Below are 19,889 nucleotides of genomic sequence, written 5' to 3' on the forward strand. Positions count from 1 at the left end.
TTCTGTCACATCATGTTTATTTAGAAACCATTACTTGAAATCTGTAAAAACTATACAATGGAATAAAAACAGAAACTAAGTTACTTAAGTTACTCCAAGCACAGACAGCTTAGTTTGAAATGTTCATCTGGAATGAAACAAATGTTACGTAGCTCAACACGCTTTCTCAGGTTGGACTGTGAATGTTTGTTTGTTTGGGCAGAGTGGGAAACAGGGAGAACATTTCAAACGATACGTATCATTCTTCATTTCAAAAACCTCTAACACGGGCTGAAGATATGGCCATGGGTGCTCAGGTGCAGAATTATATCCATCATTACCACCTCTAAATGAACTGTCTGATCTGAGTGAAAGTTGCTCTGTGTTTGCTCCACGTTCAACCGTGGAGACACACAATATACAGGTATGTCTAAACCACTGAGACAAACAGAACTACACAAACACATTTTACTGTCTTAGGGATCAGATTTCAGAAAAGAGAAGGAAATTCATGAGCTGACTTCAAAGCAAAAGTAGTGAGTAACTAGAGCACTGATAGAAATGTAGTGGAGTAAAAAGTACAATATTTGTCTTCTGAATGTAGTGGAGTAAGAGTAATACGTTTCCCCAAAAAATAATACTCAAGTAAAGTACAGATAATTAAAAAAATGTACTTAAGTACTGTACTCAAGTAAATTTACTCTGTTACTGTCCACAACTGCTTGTTTTAGATTCCTATCACCCTACTGCAGGGAGGGTGACAGAAGAGGTTCAACAGCAATCAGCCTTTTTGTTAGTTTTTTTAAGGCAAAGATTCATTGTGAGTTGCATTTAAAATAAAGAAGAGGGACATTTTTTTTAAACCAGAAAACCGTACTTATGCATAAACAGGACAAACTAATAAGTGTGGGCAAGTGTTGCTGGTTGCTGGAAATGTAAGTAGAATGGCTCCTCATTGGACAGAAATGTACTGTAGTTTGTCTCTATGGAGGCATGGCAGGTCATTTTCAAAGAGGACAGATGTTGAAGACAACCGTGACATTGGGCTGTGTGTAGTCCTGCCAACTAAACAAACACACACTCACACACACTAATACACACAGAAAAGCCAACCATCTGAGGAATGTTTCCTCTCTAATAATGTGCAGTTTGTCTGTGCTGTATAATCTGTGCCGATCCCTCAAGCAGAGCCAGGGTTGTATTACATTTTGGAGAATCTACAAACGTCAGATCACAACTTTAAGTCTATCAGGGATTTTCACAAAGGGGAAATTGTGACAACATTAAGCAACTCTAGCCCAACAGATACGTTAAAGTAAATCCCCCAGTTTCACAATGAAATACATGCCAACCATTGGCAGTGCTGGTAACCTGTCAATCACAAGGTAGGTAATAATAATAATAATAATAATAATAATAATAATAATAATAACAATAACAATAATAATAATAATAATAATAATAATAATAATAATAATAATATAATAGTACTAATAATACTACTACTACTACTACTACTACTACTACTACTAATAATAATAATAATAATAATATAATAGTACTAATAATACTACTACTACTACTAACAATAATAACAATAATAATAATAATAATAATAATAATAATAATATAGTACTAATAATAATACAACTTCTACTACTACTACTACTAATAATAATAATAACAATAATAATAATAATAATAATAATAATAATAATAATAATAATAATAATAATATTAATAATAATAATGTGTTTTATTTAAAGGTGCATTTTTTAGAATTCAAGGTCACCGTACAGGGTGAAGTTTTAAAAAAGAACTATATAAAAATTAGGCTGATAAACAACAGGTAGGCATCCTGTAAAAAGGAAGAGTTGTCTTAAACAAAGACCAGTAGTATTAAAAAGATTTGTATTACATTCATTTGCTTCCACTAGAACACATCTTTATGTCGGGGGAGATGGTGCTCATGGGAAATGCAGTCTTCACTTCATTCAAAGGGGTCACCAGAATCAACAAAGCATGGAAGCTACTCACAACTCTCTTAAGTCAAATAAAAAAGTGGGCAGAGTGGTTGATCTTCACTGTCAGGACCTGAGACATATATGAAATACCATAAAACCTGTAAATATACACTGAAGTGGGAAGTAGTAAAGGATGTGAACTGTGGCTTTTCTTATCACCACGTTTGCCTTCCTGCTCTGTGAGTCAAAACGAGGAAAGACTGCTGATAGCTTAAAGAAACAGACACATATTACAAGAATCCTCAGAAGAAGAGAAAAACCAGACCCCTCATTATTCCCCTCTCTGTCTGTCTGCCCTCTCCTGTCTGTCTTTGTCATGAAAACCTCTTAACCTATACTTTCATCCTACTGGAGATCCTGTAGAGAACAACAGCTGAACTGCACATGCACTCTCACACTCTCACACAAGTTCCCCTCTCGATGATGGCTTTAATTTCCTCTCAAACCAGACCAGTACAGCCGCAGTGTGAGCTGAAGCCACATGAGTGTGTGAGTGTGTATCTGGAGAATGTTGTGGTAGTTGAATTGACGTGGATTGAATAATCTCTATTTATAGCCTTTTAAGAAGTTGCTTGGCTTTTGGTTTCTCACAATGAGTATGGACCAGTATTTGAACTTTGATTTAGAGGAAACAGGTTGATGTCTGGTCTTAGCGTCAAGCTTTAAAAAGCTAAGTGCAGTTTCAGCATCTTTTTAAGGATGTAAAGTGGATGGAGTTAATTACTGTGCGTTTTCTTCATAGCCATTTTGCAGCTGTAGGCCACAGTTGGTCCATGCCATCGACTGTATATAGATATGGACGACAGGCAAGGCACTGACATATTGCACCAGCGATGCTTTTTGGACTGGTGCATTTGCAGAAGCAATCTGGTTGGTGCAGCCGTGGAATTGACATCACAACACTTCTGTAACCAAAACACATTAAATTTACGGATAAAATATCACAGATCCCCCAAGTCGGTACAGACCAGAACAGAACAGATGCTTGGGTTGACCTGAAGTAGAAAAGGAACACTTGCACATAAAACAGCATGATAAGAACTAAATGTCCTGATGTGTGTTTATTACCTATACTGCTGCCAGCCACCAGGGGGAGCTCTAAACATTGTTGCTTTAAGCCTGGTTTAAAGCCGCAGTGGTCGGAGCGGACGTGAGCACTACATAGTTGTGCGTTAATGTGTCCTTGTAGCCTTGCAGTACTCCCCCGAGACGCTTAAGGGCATTGTGGTCTCTATGATAGTCGAGTCGTCTGTTTCCTGTCCTGCTACGTTTTCTCCTTGCTTTTTCACAGTGATTCCGAATGTATATGTTAATTCAGAGCTGATACATGTTGCACTTTATTATACAGCAATTGTTATATGGAAGAATTGAGAGGAGACGTCAGAGGAGTTGAAATGCATGGCCAATGTGCGGCCATTCCAGAAGTGCTGTAAATGCAGGAAATACAATGTTGAGCGGACCAATCACAGGGCGAGTAGCTACATTTGGGAGGTGTTGCACGTCAGGCTATGTGTGTTGGCTTCAGTGTTGAAAAAGTGCTACAACAGACCTACGGCGTAGGCTACAGCATCAATGCGACCCAGAAGTATAAACTAGGCTTTACTTTAGGGGAGCGGTTGTGCTGTCGATCTTCTTATACAGTTTTTGGTCCATGCAGATACATTTCACCACATTTTATCTCTCATATAAATATCATAACATTACGCTACAGGATATGTGTGGTGTTAGAAAGAAGGTTCAAGGGAGTCCTGTTGGGAGCAGTTTTAAGAAATCATGTATGAGCAGAATTTAGGCTTACTGCTGTAATGTGCATGTTCACTTGAGGGTGGCAGTAATGCAACGACTTGGGTGCAAACTTCCATGAAACATCAAAGAAAAAGAAGAAGAAGAAGAAGAAGAAGAAGAAGAAGAAGAAGAAGAAGAAGAAGGCAACACGTTCACTGGTACTTTGGCTGATGACAGAGGTAGAATAGCTGTCCAAGGCTTCAAACTAAATGTGCAGTTCCTCAAGATTTAATGCAATTCATTTGGTTAAACAAAAACAATAGCAATCAGTTCTTATTTATGCTTCAACAACACAGGCAGACTAATGCTTGATCTGGTATGCTAGCTTCTAACATTAGATTGCTATAGTTTCTTGATTGCCATGCCATCGATACTGCAGAAAAGACTTTGAAAACTGGTTTAATAGTGTAGAATATCTCCCCAGCTATAAGAGAGCAGCCATTGATGTTTACATTGAGAACATAGTTCTGCAGAGTTGGCTACACTGGCTTTCAACTTAGAAATATAGACATGGTTTCTGGGTTGAAAAGGCTCTAGGCATTTTTTTGCACATTGTAGAGGATGAAAAATGTCAGCATTGCAAATATGGTTTAACTGTGAACATTCAATCTCTGTCTGCAAATAGTGGAGGAACAACTTTTGCCTTTGAACAAGTTTCAACTTTCTTTTCATTGCTTACTGTTCATCTTTTCTGACATCTTTTCCAGCATCACACCATCACTGGGCTTATTTCTGGGCTAAATATTGGCCCTCTTTTGCTGTGTTTGATATTGTACAACAGTAACACACAAGGATGGATGAGCTTCACACTGTTTCTCCCTCTCCTTCTCTTTCATCTGTACAAATCCCCATGTTTTTCTCCCTGGCTTAATCCCCTTCTCCTTGATTTCTTCTTTTCAAACCTCCTCCTCCTTTCTTTCTTTGTTTTCCCTCCCTCTTTGCTTTCTCCCCTCTTGTTAAATTTTGTCGTCAATAACTTGAAGGATTCAGAGTGCAAGGTCACTGTTTTCCAAGCCTCCAGTTGGGAGTTTTCCCCCGGTTTCCTCTCACTCTTGGAGCTGCGCAAACAGACCAAAAAAAGAAAGAAACCCTCACATTCTTGAGTCTCTTTCATCTTCTCGTTTAAATTAATGGTGGATCAGATGCTATTTCAATGTGGTTATTCCTTCAGAAAAAGAAACCCTTGAGCTGTGTGATTGCCAAACAACAAGGATGTTTCCCTCCTTTGTTCTTTCAAGAGCGAGGGATCGCTCATAGACCACATCTAGAGGAGAGTAGGATGGAGCGGTGAGACAGGGGAAAGAGGAGGGCGAGGGGGGGGAAGCAATCAGGAGGATGAGGGGGAGTTCGATGTGTCGCAGGTCGCAGACTAACACAAAGATTTGTGGGTATCATGGAAATGATTAAAGCTTTACACGGCTGGAGGGGACACCAGAGAGGGTGAAACTATTAATCTATCTGCTCTTGAGCTTTGGTTTGGAATCAGAAAATACTTTTCTTTTTAAGTATTAATGAAAGGGGCTCTGTAGGGGATAACAGCTGTGATAAGCTTGGATCCTCAGAGGCAACCCAGGATTAAATGGAGATTCTCATTAACATCATATGAGAACAAAAACTGAAATCTAGTTACTGCGTTAAATTATGCAAGGCAAGTAAACCAGACCAAAAGTTGTCCCTGCACATTGTCTGTCCTTCTCCTCTCTATCAGTGTGCATGCACATAGAAACAATAGCATAGTCCCAATGCATGGGGTTGTATCCTACGAAGGCTCCTTCATAGCCTGCACAGAACGCTCAGGCTGAACTAATATAAAATGGTTTGGTCTATACGGAAGGATTTCCTGTTACCAGCTGTTCTTGCTCTTCCACTGAATCACAGAGCAACAGGTATCTAGCTTGCTAACTGGCTGAAATAACTTATCCACCATCGCTACAATTTTAAGATAATTTCAAAACTTAAAGCTCCAGTGTTTTAAACATTTGTACACCTCACTGTAGAGTTGCAACCAAATACTCTTATCTAACAGTGTATTACTCTGCTGCTTGAGTATCCGCCCTCTTGTTTGAATTAGTGCGCAAAGAATCATGTGATACATTGGACTACAAAGGATGCGCCTGATGCATCTGAAGTGGCCCAGTAGTAGGGCACATTCATTGACCACATTTGAAATGGGACAGCCTTCTCTGCCGTCTTTAAATACGCCCTTCAAAGGATGCAGCCTCCAAATTAGGACACAGAAATGGGCCAATCAACTTAGCCACTGCCGCTCAACTTGTCCCACTCTCCCCTGATCTACACCTCTCTTTTATTACCTCATTCACAGAGCACTTTTTCTTGCTGTATGTGCTGTGTTAGCTGTTTAGAATTGAATAGCTGGTGTTTGCCGACTGACGTGGTGACGGTTATTTTCACAGTGGTTGGTTATGTAGCTTATTTGGGAATCACCTGCATGTGTGTTCCTGATAAGCAAACTTATGTTTTCGCTAGCTACCGGGACCATAGACTGTATAAGTAATGGACATAGTATCTGTGATGTCACCCATATGTTTCTGAAGAGCTGTTTTGAAGCCAATCATCGGTGGGAGCCATATTGGAAATGCTGAACTCAACCTAACTTCTGTTGTGCTAGTGTGAGGTAAAGAGGCGGGCTTTGAGCCTCCTCCCTAACAGCTAGTGTTCCCGCCTGTCAATTAAGTCAGCTGTGCCTCTCATTATGGAAGACTTATATTCTTAATATCTTCAAAACTGATGTGTTATGAAAAAATTCACCCCTGTACAGTGTGTGCCGATAGAGAAATTAGCTATTCAGACTTTTTTGTACCAGGCTGTAAACATGTTAATTCTGCTGTAAAGATCTTTTTTTTTTTTCCTGTGTATGTGGTTTCCTGTACTTCCGGAGCCAGCCTCAGTGGACACTCGAAGAACTGCGTTTTTTAACACTTCCAAGGTTGCCGCTTGGCTGGGACTTTGTGAGTTCAAAGGATTAGACTTTGACATCACTAACAGGGTTAGATAGTCCACTACAAAACATGTCAACATGTCGCTTGTGTGGCCACTACATGATCAACAAAACAGCTTAACTACTATGCTAACAGGATACTGGGAAGTGTAGCTAGCACTGCTATTAGTAGCGCCATTACTGCCCAACCCTGGTTTAAACTCCACAAACGTGAAAAGATAAAAGTTGCATGTTATGCACTCACTGGTTATGGAAATGAATGCTGCTGTTGAAGCTTATCATAGCCAGAACTACAACTACTTTCACCTCCATCACAGAGAGGTTTCATCTCGTCTCTCAAACAGTATAACACACACACACACGCACACACACACACACACACACACACACACACACACACACACACACACACACACACACACACACACACACACACACACACACACACACACACAGCAGACTCATTAACTTAACTGCTTTGACATCTTGTGATCAAGGAATCTGCGCTTAAATTCCCCGCAGATCATACACTGTCTCCAACCCTGCGTCTTTGACCCACACACACACTGACACACATACACACACACACACACACACACACACACACACACACACACACACACACACACACACACACACACACTGGGTGGTATGTGCAGTTACGATATCATTTAATGGACTCACATGGTCCAAGTTAATCAGCTTTGCGTAAGTAGCTGCCAGGTCATCCATGGAGATTTCTCCTTGTTTTTGATCAATCATATGATTATCACTTCCCCCGTTCTGTAACAGTCTGGAAACTTGTGTGGCTCTGAGCATTTAATTATCACCCTCATCCACATAATCATCATCATTATTTTTCTCCTCATCTTGACCATCAAAAGCCTCCAGCACAACTGTTATTGACTGTAAAACATCAAGATAATACCCTGTCCTCTTATGTAGTGTTGACACAGTTTTTAGCATATTTGTGAGGACTTAACCGACAGAAACAAAAAGATTATACAATAACCCCCTTCCACACACACACACACACACACACACACACACACACACACACACACACACACACAGCACCAACATATCGACTGTGCAGTATCAGTCCTTTTATCCAAAACGGAGGGAAGTATTTTAATGAGAAGCACATGACTGTACAATCCTGGTTAAGATGACAAGACCTCTTGTTGTAGCTGCACACACACACACACACACACACACACACACACACACACACACACACACACACACACACACACACACACACACACACACACTGGAAACCATCAGCCCTCCCTCCTCTGAAAGGGATTTTTCCCCTGTCTTTAGTTTATGTGTTCAGGAGAAGAAACAGAACGTCTCTGATGGATTAGGAACATATCTCACTGTTAATGTCTTTTTAATTGCGTTACAGAAGACGAGAGAACGATGCGAAACACGAGCAGCGAGCAAGGAGCTTCCCGTAGACCACACAGTCGTCTGTATCCCTCCTCTGTTCACAGTAGAGAGAAGCTGAGATGGCACCGAATCAGAGAGAGTGAGGAACAGAGAGATGAGATAATGCACGTAAGGAGTGAAAGTGAGAGATGGAGAGAATTGGATAAAAAGAGTGGGATGGATAAAAATAGAGAACAGAGCTGAATCCAGATTGTTCTCTGTAAAGACTTCTGTTTCTCATTGCTCGTCCTTGAAGTTTAGAAAACTCAGCCTTCTGGTGAATGTTAATATTCTTACACACACACACACACACACACATTCACAGCATGTCTGTTGGCCTCATTATGCTGCCTATTTCCATGAATGTGGAGCTTCTTACTGTAAGAAGTTACATCCCAAAGAATGAGTCAGAAAGGTATCTCTTTTGGCTACAAAGAGGCTTGGATATGTTTGTCTCTGATATTTGTGTAGTATCACTTTTTAAGGAGACTTAACCATTCAGGCCTGTAGATAAGCCGCCACTCTGCTCTCAATGATGAGGTTTACAATGCTTTAGTCTTTGTTTCTTAAAAACAGACACTTCCGCTCCATTAACAGAAAACCTTGTCTGGCTCAGAACTTAAATTGAAAGTGGCAGCGGATCGTTGGGAAACAAATGTTGCAGCTCGACCTAGCAGTCCTCAGCGTAACCTTACAAAGGTGTTTTTCAACCTCAGGAATTTTACCCCAGAACTATGTGCTTTTCATCCTCAGGAACAAGGGTCTAAATTTAGTTCTGGGGTCGTTAATCTTCTAGTGAAAAGCCCCTGCTTGAGGGGTTTGATTTTCAAAGGTCCATTAACTATGGGGGGCGGGGCCTGCAATGCTGAACTTCTCTGATTGGTAGAATAACTGCAGTGCTTTTATTTCACCCCCCGTCCACAAAAACATCACACACAACTGTGATTCATTTGGTGAATCCATCTGCAATGCAATGAAGCATCATCTAAAACAGCACAAGCTGAGTCTACTGCATGCTAACAGACTAACTGTTGTGTCGCTCATAATGATGCCTGTCTGTCTGTCTTCTTCTATGGTGTCATCTTTGTTGAATGGCATTCGTCTATGTCTTACTGCCTTCTACCTTCTACTGGTTTGGTGGTGTAGTGCAATTACTATTTTTTTTCTCCATATGTCACTAAATTGCTGCCCCCCTGATTTGCATATCTCCCTTGGGGCCACTGGAACCATTTAGTTCCTGTATAGGCGTTTTTCGACCGCAGGAACTTTACCCCGGAACTAGGGACTTAACCCGTGAACTATGTGCGTTTCGACCGGAGGAACCAGGGTCTAAATTTAGTTCAGGGGTAGATAATCATCCCCCTGAAGAGCCCCTGCTTGGGGGGAAGTACTTTTCAAAAAATCCTGGGACTTTCGGTTGAACGGAACAGTGTTTGTGGAGTTTACACAGTTGTTGAAACACAGAGGGAGTTCCTGGGAATGCATACTAGTTTAGTCCAGACAACAATGGGGGCACAGGAACCTTTTAGTTCAGGGTAAAGTAGTTCTGGGGGGCTAAAAGTCCCCGGAACTACTGGTTCAAAATGCACCTCAAGACAGGACACTGATTCAGATGTGTACTGAGACAGAGAAATCTTTGAGGATATACAATTTCCATCACAGCAATTGTTCAAACTTCAGACATAACCCTCTGTGAATCACCACAGACCTGTAGATGACACTATATCCATTAAGTTAACTACAGCGCTTTCCAGTAGGTGGCAACTGACTGCTTGGCAGACACAGGTGTAAGGTACGTCTTGAGGTCGGTGTGCATTGTTTTACATTTATTCTTTTTTTGGGGTGGGGGGGTTGTGCCTTTATGATAGGACAGCTGAGGAGAGACAGGAAATATGGGGAGCAGAGAGGGGGGAAGACATGCAGTAAATGGTCGACTGGCCAGGAGTTGAACCGGCGTCCTCTGCTACCAGGACTATAGCCTCTGTATGTGGGGCGCTTAGACTGCTAGGCCACCAGCAACCCCATTGTTTTACATTGTTATATGGACTTTAAACCCACTTTGAAATGCAAAATTACAGAATTCTTAACATGCGTTTGAAAATGTAATTAATCGCAATTAACGATCGAAATTCAGTGATTAATCCCGATTTTAACAATCAATCATTTGACAGCTCCAGAGTTGTTTTTTTCTAAACCTGGGGTCCTCTGAGAGACGTCAGGAGTAATACATCTGCAGTATGTGTGGTCCTCTCTAATGTTCATTAATACAGTACCTCTAAATATGTCTCTGAATATACCTCTGAGCAGTGTGTGTGATCTCATAAAACCAGTTATTATAAGACACCGAGGAGTTATGAAAATGAAACCGCCGGTTGAGAAATGTAGTAAAGGAGCTGTAAAAGGTGACAGGGCTGTTATGAAGACAAGTTGATTCATTCAGTGGTGCAGTTAATGTTGGTTAGACTGATGTTCGTGTTACACAGAACACGACACCTCTGAGTCACATCTCTTTTTATTCTCTCTCTTCACCTTTCCTCTTCCTGACATCACCTCTCCCACGATCGAACACAGCTCCCACTCTTCATCAACTATGCACTATCTCTCACATCAAAGACAGCCGCATGATGATCCAGCCCAGTGTGTGTGTGTGTGTGTGTGTTTGTGTGTTAAACAGTGAGGGTGAGAGACACAAACAGAGCTGAAGAAGACAAATAACGGAGTGAAGAAGGGAGGAAATTAGCTGCTGTTTCATTTGGGTCGAAGCCAAAAGACAGCTAATCAGTTAATATCAGTACTCACACAAATGTACACACACACACACACACACACACACACACACACACACACACACACACACACACACACACACAGACGCAGAGGGGAAAGGGGAAAGAGAAATAACAAATGAAAGAAAAGAAAACAGCAGAAAATGAAGTTGAGGGGTTCATGTGTCTGCTGCTCAATATCAACAATTTCCCAGGACACAGAAAGAAAGAGAGGAAGAGACAAAGTGAGAGAGAGGGAAAAAGAGAGAGAAAGAAAGAAAGAAAGACAGAAAGAGAGAAAGGCAGGGAGGTTGGAAGAAAAGGAAAAAGAAACCATGAAAGTAAGAAAAAATTACAAGGATTATGTGAGAAATAGAAAATGAAAGAAAAGATAGAAAGAAATCAAGAAAAAAATACATAAAGAATGAAAAAATACAAAAAAGAAAGAACAATAAAGAAATAAATTGAAAGATGAGAGAAGGAAAGAAAAAGAAAGATAGAAAGAAAGAAAGTAACAGAAAGACAAAGAAGGAAAAACAAAGAAACAAAGTAAAAGAATGACAAAAAGAAAGAAAAACAATAGAATGAAAATAAGATAGATAGACCTTGACCTTTGACCTCTGGATCTTCCTGCAGCTCAGAGAGTAAAGTTGTTTTTTGGCCGATACTGAGGCACAGAATCTTAAATTAATCCATGAAAAACATGATGTTCTTTTGTCCTTCTGCAGAGTAGAAAAGCTTTTAAAGACTTGTTTCACAGTGACAGATGTTTTTTTTACGAGTAATCCTAACATTTGGTTTCATGAAGACAGGCTGAATTTGTTTTTAATCTTCTGTCCTGATCGATTGAGGTTAGTCGCATAATACTGATTTATATTGCGTAAACAACAACTCAGAAACATACAAAAACTACTTTTCTAAGTATATTCAGAAGAAAATCAAGATAATTTACCACAGCAATCAAATAAATGAATGAGTGAATATACACAGAAAGAAAGAAAGAAAGACAGAAAGAGAAAGAAAGACAGAAAGAGAAAGAAAGAAAGAAAGAAAGAAAGAAAGAAAGAAAGAAAGAAAGAAAAAATTAAGTTAGAAAGAAAGAAAGACAGACGGAGAAAGTAAGAAAGAATAAAGAAAAAAAGAAAAAAAAGAAAGAAAAAAGAGAGAAAGAAAGACAGAAAGAGAAAGAAAGAAAGAATAAAGAAAGAAAGAAAGAAAGAATAAAGAAAGAAAGAAAGAAAAAAGAAGAAAAGAAGGATAGAAAGAGAAAGAAAGATAGAAAGAAAGAAAAAAGAAAAAAAAGAAACAAACAAAAAAGAAAGTAAGAAAGAAAGAAAGACAGAAAGTGAAAGAAAGAAAGAAAGAAAAAGAAAGTCAGAAAGAAAGAAAAAAAAGAAAGAAAGACAGAAAGAGAAAGAAAGAAAGAAAGAAAGAAAGAAAGGAAAAATTAAGTAAGAAAGAAAGAAAGACAGACAGAGAAAGTAAGAAAGAATAAAGAAAGAAAGAAAAAAAAGAGAAAAAAGAGAGAAAGAAAGACAGAAAGAGAAAGAAAGAAAGACAGAAAGAGAAAGAAAGAAAGAATAAAGAAAGAAAGAAAGAAAAAAGAAGAAAAGAAAGATAGAAAGAGAAAGAAAGATAGAAAGAAAGAAAAAAGAAAAAAAGAAACAAACAAAAAATGAAAGTAAGAAAGAAAGAAAGACAGAAAGAGAAACAAAGAAAAAAGAAAGTAAGAAAAAGAAACAAACAAAGAAAAAAAGAAAGAAGAAAGAAAGAAAGACAGAAAGAGAAACAAAGAAAGAAGGAAAGAAACAAAGAAAGAAACACACACCTGGAAAAACCCTCAAAAAGATGAGTCTGGTGAGTCTGCATCTGTTTTTGACATAAAATTGATATAAAAGTTTTTCCTCCTTCTCAATTTTCATTGGTCGGTGGGGGAAAGTGTCATCAACAAGCTTGGAGTTGTTCTAAAAGTTGAGCTCTTTTAAACATAGTGTTGTGAGCAACTACGATCAAAACCAGTTAATGCTAAAAAACAAAAGACTATGTTTTTGTGTCTAAGTTGCTGAGCACTGTGAACGCTGCATTGATTTGGATCCGGACATAGATGCTGCTAGTGCAAAAATAAAAAAAACATTAGTGGACACAGGGCCAATGAGTGCAACCTAATGCAAAGCCAACCCAAGGTGAGAGTGAAGGTTATGGTGCTGTTATCCCTGTCAGAACTAAAGAGGCTTATTAAAAGTAGTCAGTCTTACACTGAACAGCTCTGTTCTCCAAAAACAAAGAGCAGGCTCCCGGTCAGCAGGGTTTAAGAGGTTAAACTTGTTTTCATCACTTTAGAGTACAATCTTTGAACCTGTTGACTCTATCCTCAGTTGGTCGCTGCCCTCTCTGCTCTTCAAATCTAACAGCCCATTTGTTTTCCCTCCCCTGGTGTTCGACCTTTAACCCCTGCTTTTCCTGGTCCCTGAAATCCACACCGCGTGCCCTTACCTCCTCTCACACACACTGATTTTCACACACACACACGCACATTCAAAAACTTTAAATCCTGCTCCTCTGGCTCTGTGAAATCCTGCCAGTCGACTCTGAGCCATGACAAATGCAGAGGAGCCTGTGGTCTGTATGGAGCCTCTGCTCGGTCACGCTGTCACTGTCAGCGTCTGAAAGTTGAAAGTCAATCTGCTGAACTGATGTGAAAGTGAAACAGGTAAAAGCCTTGAATATCCTCTGTGGAGATATCTGTGAATCTGTGACGTCTTTGCTCTCTTTGTGATTGATTTAAATAAAATCCCTTCAAAGTTTCTCTTTTTGATGACAGATATGGAGCTCAATGTTTCAACTGAACGCGGAACTGAGTGAGAGGACAGAAGGATGATGGGAAAAATGAAGCAGCAGATCAGGTTTTGTTTGTCTCCACGGGCTGATAAACGTACAGCTGTTGTTCAATCTTAGACATACGTATCTGATTTAACTGTCTGCTGACCTCCAGTGTGTGAGAACGAGCTTTACTCGCTAAAACAGACTTTCTATTTTACAGCACATGACACTTATGGCAACTGGTGACCTCCCTGAGCGTGTATGTGAGAGCGGGGATGTAAATGTGGCTGCATGGGAACACAGATTCATATATATATATATACATATGTCACACTGTAAACATGTAAAAACTCCCCCCACAAATCAGCCAACTCCGCAAGTTAAAAAGAGACGACAAATTAAAGAGAAATATGTGTCTGCAGAAATGAAAACTTGAAGCTCCTTTCAGCTTTAAGTCAAATCCTCCTGACATCTGCAGAGAAGCCTCAAAATATTCATGGATACCAGAATGTGTCTTGTGCACAGAGATGAAGTCACAGTCAATCAATGTGAGTTAATTTCATAATTTTGAATTAGCTTCTGGAGTCACACGTAGAGTTAAAAATGATGCTTAGTCAGGGGAAAATGTCAGATGTTGTTATGACTGTAAGTGGAAACACTTAACTACATTCATCATTGTTGGAAAGTTGAACCAAAATGAAAGAAAACAGGATTCATGCAGATTTTCTCCAGATTTTGCGAGCTGAGAAAGTGGCATAGACGAAGAAAAAAGATGTGAAGGTTTCATTGCAGGATGTCGTGATTGATCTCCGGCTTTAGAATATAACTATGACGGATCTGGAACTCAGTACAGCAGTTCCTCCATTTTTTTCACAATGAAAATAAGCACAGAAGAGTAGAGAGATGTAGACTCCAGATTTGGACTTCACAGCATCCTGTGAAAACTTTGACAAAAAGTAGAAGTGTACAAGGAAAGTAACTTTCAAGTAGAGGACAAGAGAGATGCACAATATATGGCTTTTTAAGGATGTTCTATGTTTTGTTCCTCCTTTTATACTTCACTTCCTACAGTACATCCTGAAGAGCTCTGAGTGAGGATGTAAAGACCTTCACTTTGTTAAAGTCTTCACAAAGAGTCTACACTCCTGAAGTTTAAGGAGGCGAGACACACAGATGCAAAATACAAACCATCTTCTCATCTGCTGCCTCAACTCCTCTCACTTCATATATCTTCTTTGATTCATCTGCTTGCTCATTAAGTGGGAAGGACACAGGGAAAGGGAGTGAGGAAAGGAAGGGATGATGCATGGACTGAGAATGCCCCATCCCAATTTCCACTCTAAAGCCTAAGCACTGAACTCTCGTGGTATGAGATGGTATAAAAAGACACACAGATGCAAAATACAAACCATCTTCTCATCTGCTGCCTCAACTCCTCTCACTTCATATCTCTTCTTTGATTCATCTGCTTGCTCCTCAAGTGGGAAGGACACAGGGGAAGGGAGTGAGGAAAGGAAGGGAGGATGCATGGACTGAGAATGCCCCATCCACATTTCCACCCTAAAGCCTAAGCACTGAACTCTTGTGGCATGAGATGGTATAAAAACGAGGAATGAGACACTATCTGACATCACAGGTTGCCTGCAAACCATGCAGATTATATAATAATCTGCTGATGTCAGTATTTATTTCTGTATGCACGTTACAGGATTTCTTCTTCAAAAAACATGCAGCAAATAATCATCAAAAGTGATTAAATACAACAGAACTTATTTCAGGCTTTGTTTGCATTAAATCAAACTTTATTGAACACTGCGTCAACATACAAACATTTGTTTACATTAGCAGACGGCTGGACAATCATGTCCATCATGTGACCAAGTTTGCACTGAACCTCAAGTTAGTCCCAGAGTTAATTTTGTCAGAAATATGGACCCACAAAAAAGCCTAATATGGTGTTATAAAATCTGCATATGAATATCTGTTTCCTCATTTGGTTGGTATATTATTTGAAAATAGTATAATGTTATGAACGCTAATTAAGGCAAGTAGAAGAAGTTTCATACTGAAAAAACACTTTTAACTTTTTTTTTATTGAACTTTGAAAAGGGTTGATCTGATCCTGAACATAACAGGAGGGTTAAGTGTGTGTCAGTGAGTGTGGAGATGAGGATTTTGGCAATAGTGGCAGTAGTCTCACCAGTGGCTCATCATTATCCCATTGACCTTAAGCTAATGAGCTGAGAGATGCAAGAATGCACCAATAAAGACTGCAAAGAAGAAGAAGACTACCTTTAACCTTATACAGGCTAAAGAAACATCAACATATAGATAACTTTAATGTGGATAGCAGCACACAGAGGGATAAAGGGAAATTAACACCTGGATAAACTAGCAAAACAAGCACTGTAGCAGGATAACATTTTGGACATACCACTCTACATCTGAAGCCAAGGGAGTCATCAAAAGCAACATTATCACATAATGGCAGCACAGATGGGATCGCAGGGAGACACCTTTACGATTGACTGCAGAAAGTGGGCAGCTACCAGGAGCACAAAGGAGGGGAACATTATAACAAGGAACAGAGTAGATCACAGAAGACTCAACAAAACATCTACTACACAAACATCTAACAGGATTATGTAAACACAGCCAAACAGAGGAATCAGTGGAACATGTTCTTTGACAGTGCCAGGAGCACTCCAGAGAGAGAGAGAGGATAATGAAAGACAGACATCAGGAAGCTTGGAGGAGAGGAGATAACCTCAGGAAATGTTCCAGATGTTGAAGTAGGAAACTTGTTTTGTTATCTAAGAGAAACAGGGCTGACTGTGAGGATTCATGCACCTGAATGCTGAATGCTGCCTGCTGTATAATGAGAAGACGGAGAAGAAGACTAGCTTTACATTGAAGGGGGAAATCACTCTGGTCCATACTCCAACACAGTAGGTGGCGGTAATGCACCTGTAAGCTGAGTGTCACCTGCCATTATATGGGCAGAAGAAGAAGAAGGAAGCCTGATATCAAGTGATCATGGGTATCAAAACGGCAGGTTTCAAACTTCAATGCAAAACTGTCAATAATTTTAACAGGAAGGAAGTACATTCAACATGTTTGCTACACTTTGAGGAGCCACAAAGAGAGATTTGGTGAGTACAGAAAGTTAACACAACTTAAATGTGTCTTACAAATCCACCCTGGGACTCAAGTTCTCATGATTCAGACATAATCTGCTTGAACTATTTGAGCTCATGTGAACCTGTTGTTTTAAAACATGTTGCATACCATAGTTGTGTTTGAGTGAGATGCATGTGCAGGAGCCTCTCTTTCTGCTGTTGTAGCTTTAAAGCTGTTGTAAGGAACTTTCAGATTGTGTAGAATTTGGCGCCTCCTGTTGACCAGGTATTTGATCTCTTTGCTGATTTTTTCCTGTGCATGCAGAGGTAGTATTTTCTGATAGAAACAAATCTCATTATACTTCTTTTCACTCTCAAATGGCTCACTCATTACCAGTGGTGGACAGTAACAGAGTAAATTTACTTGAGTACTGTACTTAAGTACATTCTTTGAGTATCTGTACTTTACTTGAGTATTATTTTTTGGGGGAACTTATTACTTTTACTCCACTACATTCAGAAGACAATTATTGTACTTTTTTCTCCACTACATTTCTATCAATGCTTTAGTTACCCGCTACTTTTGCTTTGAAGTCAGCTCATGAATTTCCTCCTCTTTTCTGAAATCTGATCCCTAAGACAGTAAAATGTGTTAATGTAGTTCTGTTTGTTTCAGTGGTTTAGTCGTACCTGTATGTTGTGCATCTCTACCTTTGAACGTGGAACACAGAGCAAATTTCCCTCAGATCAGGCAGTTCATTTAGAGGTGGTAATGATGGCTATAATTCTCCACCTGAGCACCCATGGTCACATCTTCAGCCCGTGTTAGAGGTTTTTGAAATGAAGAATGATACGTATCATTTGAAATGTTCTCCCTGTTTCCCACTCTGCCCAAACATACAAACATTCACAGTCCAACCTGAGAAAGCGTGTTGAGCTACGTAACATTTGTTTCATTCCAGATGAACATTTCAAACTAAGGTGTCTGTGTTTGGACTAACTTAGATGCTGTTTTTATTCCATGGTATATTTTTAGAGATTTCAAGTCATGTTTTCTAGATAAACATAATGTAAGCGAATGTACTCCTGTATATATTCTTGACGGCACTTGTGTATTTTGAAAATACAACGTTTTGAGATTTTTTAAGAAGTACTTTGAATACTGAAGTATTTTTAAAAGCAAGTACTCCAGTACTTTAACTCAAGTCATTATCTGACAGAGCAACTTTCACTTGTATTGGAGTAATATTTGACCTGGAGCATCTATACTTTGACTTAAGTAATGAAGCTGTGTACTTTGTCCACCACTTCTCATTACTAATCTTTGCGGCCTGAGTGCTGTAAACAGCCTCAACCAAAACCAACAAGGATTACAGTCATTAAAATATATCTCTATAGAAACATTAATTCATCTTCAGAATGGTTTAATTAGCTTTTATATGTCAAAAAGAGGCATCAGTTTTCATGTCAGAGTGTTTCATAACCAGTTAAAAACTCCCTGCAGTAGCTTTTGTCACATGTGTAATCAAAATAAGGGAGGAGGACCCACATGCAGACTACTTGAGGATTTATTAACATAAGACCAAAAGGCTAAAACAAAGATAAACATATATTTCATACAAAGTCCAAACAAATACAATGAAAAAATCCACAAAACCAGAAACAGTGAGGAAAACTGGGAGGGTACTAGGATGGTAAAAAAAGATACATGAAAAGATTCATGGTTTTAATATAATTAAAGCAGCTTTGAAGATGATTCAAATTTGAAAGGGATGACTTTAAAAACAGGATTTTTCTTGCACATTTCTCATGATGTGAGACAGATTTTATCCTTAGGCACTCGAGCCTTGGCCCAAATGTTTCATCTGAGTAGACAAAACCTGACATACCTGATGCCTCTGAGTCATCCAGGCTTTATTGTTGTCACGATGAAACTATTAACTGCACATAACAGTAGTCACATTGTTGCGCTGGTACAAGTTGAAGCCTTTTATGATTAACACACACTGTAGTTTATTTCGAATCAACTCCTCCCTCCTGATGTTGCAGTGCAGAAATTGTATTAATCTGCACCTGAAAATAGTCCCTTAAATACTCTGTTTACTGCAGTGTCAGTGATTTATTTAAAGTGCATAGTCTCATGACATTATTTTGTCCTATTTAAAAATGATACTCTTTGTTTCTACTTTAAAAAATGACACCTCCTGTGCTTTCACGAGATTTGACACAGCAACAAAAATAAAGTATCAACAGACTTTTCCCATTAAAACAGCATCATGCATCATTAAGGCATTTTACACTGCACAGTCTGTTGCTCCTTGACATAAAGCTATGTTATTATGTTATTTGATTTACTGATTGCACTAATAGCCTCCTGTTGTTATGAATCCTGATGACTAAAAGTGACAATTACCCCTTTAAGCGGTGAAATTTGAACGTGTCACAGCAGTCAGTGAGTTAATATGTGAGATTGATTCACTGTCCCGTCTCCTCTCCTCTGAGGCCACAAACAGCCGCAATGAAGCTGATCTGTGTACTAAACAAGGTGAAGCCTAGCGTGAGAAATTAAATCAATGCAGAGTCCTCCCTAGCATTGCTAAACAGACACATGTGTGTGTGTGTGAGGTGTGTGAGAGATAATGCACTTCAAATATGGCAGCACACTAATGTGTGAGGGTAGAAGGAGCTGACACCTTTCTGTTTGTGTGGATGGGATTGTGACAGCTGACAGGCACAGTGTTTTATCTTATCGTGGAGGTACATGCAGGCCTGACGCAGAGATGTGTTTCATCCCTCTGACACCTGACTGATAATCTGGACTCAGACAACACCAATTAAGACCTTGTTATGGAGTCATCCATCACACATCAACACTTTAACACACACACACAGCAGTTTTCTACAGATGCAAGTTTTTCTAAATCTTTCCACAACAGTTTATTGGCCTAATTTGTTTTAATCTCTCTAATCTGTCTCTTTGGGGCTGTAATGACTTCCCCTCCCC

The 19,889-nt window shown here is 39.4% G+C and overlaps 1 protein-coding gene across 1 annotated transcript in view; it reads left to right on the plus strand.

Moving 5' to 3' along the window:
* Positions 1-16,739: 16,739 nt before the first annotated feature.
* LOC117815386 (galanin receptor type 2-like) overlaps positions 16,740-19,889 on the plus strand; it is a 53,845-nt gene continuing 50,695 nt past the window's right edge. The window contains exon 1 of the mRNA XM_034687069.1: positions 16,740-16,918. The gene's annotated coding sequence lies outside the window, so the exon portion shown is untranslated. The remainder of the gene's footprint in view (positions 16,919-19,889) is intronic.

This window comes from Notolabrus celidotus, chromosome 7 (assembly GCF_009762535.1).
Source record: "Notolabrus celidotus isolate fNotCel1 chromosome 7, fNotCel1.pri, whole genome shotgun sequence".
NCBI classification, from domain to species: Eukaryota; Metazoa; Chordata; class Actinopteri; order Labriformes; family Labridae; genus Notolabrus; species Notolabrus celidotus.